Raw genomic sequence first — 6,660 nt, forward strand, 5'->3', positions numbered from 1 at the left:
TATAGACTTTCATTGTGCTTTTCTTTTTGTGTGTATCCCAAAACTTTGCGGAAATAAGATCATTATTTTGAAAATCTCAGGCCAGATATATGAAATTCTAACTGAAAATGAAAGCATTTCTGGCATATCTTAAAGATTCCTTTCCATTAGTTGTTAATAGTGCTAGAGCTGTCATAAAAGGATATTGAGGGAGTTTGGCAGAAAATATCTTTGATAAGGAATTCTTGGAACTTGTGCATTGCTATTAGTTTTCTTGGCACAAAAGAGAAGGGTTGTAACCAATATTAAAGAAGACTTCTTTTACAAGCTCTTCTGGAAAAATGGAAATCTGTGATAGATAACAGCAAAGATAAAATGTCTATTGAGTTACAGAGTTTCTTGTCAGATTATTTGCTGCTTTACAAATGCATATCCACAAAATATATAGAAATGTGATACTAAGAAATCTGAATGAACAATTTTAAACTTATTTCACTGACTTAGAAACTTTTACTTATTTGGTAAAAAAATATTAGTAGACTTGAACAAAAGACACAGTTATTCATGAGATTAATAGCAATCAGAGTTTCTTCTATACAAACAGTTCCAAAAAGGGTCATAAGGATGCTCACCAATAAAGCACCAAGGCATTATTTGTCTTCCATGTTCATTGGCATCCTGGAAGTTTCGTGAAACCATAGCAACTAATATCTCTTGATACAGGATACTTTTCCTGTATGACTTTGTGTAATCCAGCCAAGTGTCTGACATTGTCATAGCATCAAGAATTCTGAGGTGGCACAGTGGTTAGAGTGCAGTACTGCAGGCCACTTCAGCTGACTGTTATCTGCAGTTCAGCGGTTCTAATCTCACCGGCTCAAGGTTGACTCAGCCTTCCATCCTTCCGAGGTGGGTGAAATGAGGACCCAGACTGTGGGGGGCGATATGCTGACTCTGTAAACCGCTTAGAGAGGGCTAAAAGCCCTATGAAACGGTATATAAGTCTAACTGCTATTGCTATTGCTATCTTTGGGTAGCTGCTGAACTCTGAACCTGGATTTTTTTAAAATAATTAAATGGAATGCCTCTAGAGCAATAGAATACTATAATTTGTTTATAAATAAATGTTTTTAACTGGTTGTGTCCTAGCAGCAATTTCATGAGAGCACCCATGACGTTTTCTGAAAATTCCAAACATGTCCAACAGCTGAAAAGGGTTATTTAATCAAGCATCTATAAACCACATTAACTGTGGAAACCATGGTGACTTGCTTAGAGAAGTTCAGTTTGCATATGTGCTTTCTTTTACCCATTCTGCTTATTGCCAGCTAGTTGCAATTGTTAATGTTAAATCCTAATGTTGTGAATGAAGGGAGACAAAAGAGATGCCACTTGCTGCTTTTACATGCAACTTGTAATTTGTGGCTAAATCTCTAGGGGGCAGAATTTACTAGAGAAGTACCTGCTTGACTTTTTTTTTAAATGATTAAGAATTAACCATGTCTAACTTCAAAAGATACAGTAAATTGCAGTGGGGGTTGATTGTATTTATTTGTTAGGTAATGGTGCCTTTTCCCTGTTACTTCTGCATAATAGATTACAATTTTAGGAAGAGGCTCCTTGACTTTTTTAAAATTACCATAAAATTACTTTCACTGTTTAAAAATATTTGATTTTGTGAAATATTATGAAACAATATAGTGAAGTCTTATTATTAAGAGAACAATGTATATATTTCTCTCATAGCTACTAAAATACAATTCACAACTGGAAATCACACTGCAATAAACATATTTTATTGAAATTGGTAGACTGGAGGCCTTTTAAAATAAAAGGCCCACAAATCTAACAATTTCAATACAGTATCTGTTTTACTAGACTGGAAAAATCATGTTGTGACCATTCCCTCCTCTGTTGCTATTTCAATTGTTTCGTGTGGTTTTCAGTTAGTTGTTAAAGAACTACAGATGCATTATCTCATTTGAAACTATATTATAAAAAGTCATAGTTAAGTAGTTTTTACTTCAGATGCATTACATGCTGATGGAAACTTTTTGCTTCACTTGAGGTTGTTACCTTTTTCCTTAGAAATGTTTTGTCCTTGAATAAATGCATTCTAGGGAGATAGCAGACTATAGCTATTTTCACAGGAAATAGGTGTATTTGTCAACCAGTCATCTCTGAAAGGATCCTAGATGTAAATCTATTCAATGTTGCATCCAGAGAAGACAAATTGTTACTACGAGTCTACCAGTAATTTTCCAAAAATAACTATGTATGGAAACTAGTCTTAAAGATTTAAGGATTACATTTTCTATGTATCTTAGATTTAAGAACAGAAAAATTCAGCAATAGCAATAGCAGTAGACTTATATACCGCTTCATAGGGCTTTCAGCCCTCTCTAAGCGGTTTACAGAGAGTCAGCATATTGCCCCCAACAATCTGGGTCCTCATTTTACCCACCTCGGAAGGATGGAAGGCTGAGTCAACCCTGAGCCGGTGGGATTTGAACCGCTGAACTGCTGATCTAGCAGTAGCCTGCAGTGCTGCATTTAACCACTGCGCCACCTTGGCTCAGCAGAAAATTAATAGGTTCACAGGTTTTACAAAGGCACGTTACAATATTTTTTGCCTTAGTATGTGATATTAACAGCCACTGTAGTTACTGGGTAAACTAAGATTAAGCAAAAATCATGGCTTAATGCAAGTACTAATCTAAATAAAATTAATCTGAATGAAGAACTGTTAATTTTTAATGAGAAATAATGTTCCCCTTGTAGGAAGTTAGCACCCACCCCTCTCCTTTTTGTTGTTACTTGCAAAGTCATGTCCAACCCATTGCGACCCCATGGACAATGTTCCTCCAGGCCTTCCTGTCCTCTACCATCCTTTGGAGTCCATTTAACCTCACGCCGACTGCTTTGGTAATTCCATCCAGAATGAAATATTTTAGGAAATATTAAAAGGGTAGAATATTTCCCCTAAATGGAGGCAGAAAATCAGTCCCTTCCCCCACCTTTGTTAATGAGCCATTAAGGCCTGGGACAGTCTATTCTACATAACAAAGATCTACCTCCTTCAGGCAGACTCATTTAATTTCTCATTGCATCACCCAGCAAGATTCAACCAAACCTAGCACACAGACAACCTACAAATTTATTCCTGCATGACCCTATGGGAATCTGACAACCAATCAGAATACAAGCTCAAATTCAAAGCCCAACAGAGGGTATAGATCTCTCTCTCACACACCCATGTGCTTTGTTTGCCCAGGATTTCAAACTATGTGGTCCTGCCCACCATTAAAACTATCTTTTCAAGCAGTTTCCAGTGTCTTTCTCCCCACTTGGAACTGAACCCAGATGGACATTTCTTCCAACACCCTGCTTAATCTTTTAAAATGAAACACAAGTTAATTTTACAGAGAATATTTCTGTGTGCTAATGGAAGAGAAATTAACATTCATCAAACTTCAGTTATAAATGTGGAATCTTTCTCCCACTTAGAGATGCTGCTTATAGCTGTTTCAGTTGCTTCTAGAATGTTTAATACACTATAAATGCAGGCATTCAATAACTGAACATATTTTTAAATGATACTTAAAATTATACTACTAATTTTATTTTGCATTTACAAGATTGTAATCATAAACGTAAGCATTCCTGCTTGAAAATTTTCCCTTAATTGCCTTGCCACATTCTTACATAGCCCTAAGTAATTTTGATATTTGCTTTTTTGCAAAAACATAAAGATATGGCATAGAGCAAAAGAGGCATGTACTGATTTGCAATGAATGTAGCCATTATTTTTCTCTGTCTGCTTTGCTAATTTATTTTTTCAGAGGCTGTTGCATTTGCAAGAGTATTTTTGAAAACTGCTACAATTTTTCCCCACATGGCAAGCTCCATATCTTTATTGTCATGCGCAACAAAATGCCTTTTGCAGAAATTTTACGCTTATTGTCTAATAGTAGTATATTCATGTGTGCCTTTCTTTTATCATCTGCCACCACAGATTTATTTAAAAGACTCCTAAAAGTCCCTGAGGGGCAAAGAACAAGATTAGTTCTGGGGACTGGTGAATCCAATGGATACAATTAAAGTGGTTCAAATATCACTATGGAGCTACTTGTTTCCAAACCACTTTTTCTCTGGAAAGAGTCCATCAGATGATTGGTGAAAGATAACAGTATGAGAAAATGGGTGAGATCACATGTTGATTCTCTTACTACAGTTAGGAAACTCAGCTGCTACATATGAAGTTGCTTGGTGGTGGTTGGTTTTTATTCCAGATGTTGTTATTACACATTGTTCATAGGTACTTCAGTGAGAAGTGATTTAAATGTATCATCATTATTGTTTGAAGAGCAGTGTGCTTTATTCGGAACAACAGCATGCCAACAGAAATTAAATGTTTAGTTGCAATCCTTTGGATTGTTGTTACTATTGGCCACTGTACATTGGTATGTTCTTTTTAAATGAGAGTAGTTCATCTTCAGCTCTGTTGTAATGTGATTGTGTAGAACTAAAAATTGGGAATTTTTGGCTTTCAATTCAAATGTTTTATTTTCATTTTTTTTTTCATTTTCATTTCTTACAGTCACATATATACTGTGCATGATTGGGTCCATATAACATTAGGCAATAAACACAGCCATCCTTGTACTCCCCAAAATACAAAACCAATATACCACTTCAGCCCTCCATACACCCTTTCTTACTTCCCCCTCCAACTTTCCTTTCTCCCCTCCAACATTCCCCTCTCCTACTTCCCCTCCCCCTCTGTCACTCCTTTCTCCCCCTCCCTTCCATCTCACCCTCCTTCCATTCCTCTCTCCCACCCTCTCTACCCCTCCCTCTTCTTTCCCTCTGCTCCTCGCTTCGGTGTATTTCTACTATCATCGATATATTCAGCTTCTTATTTTTATACTAAAATTTAAAAAAAAAAGCAACAGTATACAAGTGCAATCATGTTACTTTAAAATCTGGTACACACTATATTTCCCCCCTCCCCCCTCCCCCCTATGACCCCCCCTCCCTTCCCCCCTCCCGACTTCCCAGAGCCCGTACATGGTATAGCTTTTTATCAAACACAGTCTAAGATGTATTAAAACCAAGAAAGTTGGGGGGAAAAAATAATAATAAAGAAGAAAAAAAGGGGGGGGGAGAAAAAAGAAAGAGAAGAAAAAAAGTCAGTAAAATCTCTGCGTTGAGCTCAGCTTCTTACCATTACACAAACTTTAAGCAGTTTACATTGTTCCTAATCTTAATTGTTTGATTACCTGCAGGATTTCCCCAGAAGTTATTTGTTGATTCAGCTTTTGCCTGTACTCTTCTCTAGTTAGGAGCCTTATCTCTTTATCTAAGTATCTGTCTGTTTCTAAACCCTTAATTTTGTCCCCTTTGTGCCGCCTTCCTCTATAACACAATTTAGATACATTTCAAATTTTTCTTTTGGTATCCTCTTCCAACTCTTTTTGTTTTTACCCTTGTTTCTGTCTATATGTTTTTTTTGTATTCATCAGTACTCCTCTCATATATGCTTTACTTACATCTCCTACAAATTCCCTGAATATACCCTTATTCATATTCAGAACAAAGTAATCAGATAGCAATTTTTAACAATCATTAATATACTTTTCATATCAAAATAAACTCCCATTCGACCTCCAAGACCCTCTTGCCTGCACTACCCTTCCCAATTCCGTCCAGACTGTGTTATGATCCAAGAGAACCCTCGCCGCAATCTTTGTCTTCTTCACCCTAGAAGATAAATCATTAGTGATTTATATAAAATTCAAAGTTGTCCATCAAGTCTTTTTCCCTTCTAGAATTAGGTCTAATGCGATATATCTTCCAAAGGGATCTGCTTCAGTTCACTCAGCCTTAATGTCTTTTCTTAAATATACAACTATACCATTTTTCTTTTGCGTAGCAGAGGTCACAAAATATTGACCAAGTTCGAGGTTGAACAGATATTTTGGATCAGTTAATTTAATATGAATTTCTTGCAGACAAGTTATATCGTTCTTGAACTGTTTGAAATAGTAAAATATTTTCTTTCTCTTCTGTAAAGAGTTCAGACATAACTCCTTGATCAATGGCCGATGATTATTGAGGTTGTTGCAATCTGCCTTGTTTTCCCATTCGTCTGGTAGTCGTATGGCTAGGTCCTTGTTCTCTGGTTCCTTGCCCTTCCGGAAGGAGGAAATAGTGCTTTCTGTCTGGTAGTTGTGTGGCTTGCTGTTTATCTTGTCCTTCTCGTAATCTTTCTCCAGATCCAGATGATTCTGGGTGTCCCACCTTCAGGGTCTTGTGATAGAAATCTTGGGCTTCCCATACAGAGTTGAGACGATATATTTGCTTATCAAATGTAATTATAATACCAAATGGCACATCCCATCTATACTGTATCTGACGGTTTCTGAGTTCTTCCACTAGAAAAGCATAATCTCTCCTGGCTCTTAGCATTTGGGGTGGTATTTCTTTTAAGACAATCAAGTCCTGTCCGCCAATTTGTAGCCTGGTATTATAAGACTCTTGTAGTATCACGTTTCTAGACTCTCTTGTAGTAAAATATATAATTACATCTCGAGGAAGTTGTCGCTGTTTTGCTGCCCAAGAGTTAATGCGATAAATTTTTTTGATCTGCCAGTCAAAGTTGATCCCCGGTCTTCCCAC

This window comes from Thamnophis sirtalis, unplaced genomic scaffold, assembly GCF_051295495.1.
Source record: "Thamnophis sirtalis isolate CommonGarterSnake01/CBP01778 unplaced genomic scaffold, rThaSir2_p1.2 scaffold_3, whole genome shotgun sequence".
In the NCBI taxonomy this organism is placed as follows: Eukaryota; Metazoa; Chordata; class Lepidosauria; order Squamata; family Natricidae; genus Thamnophis; species Thamnophis sirtalis.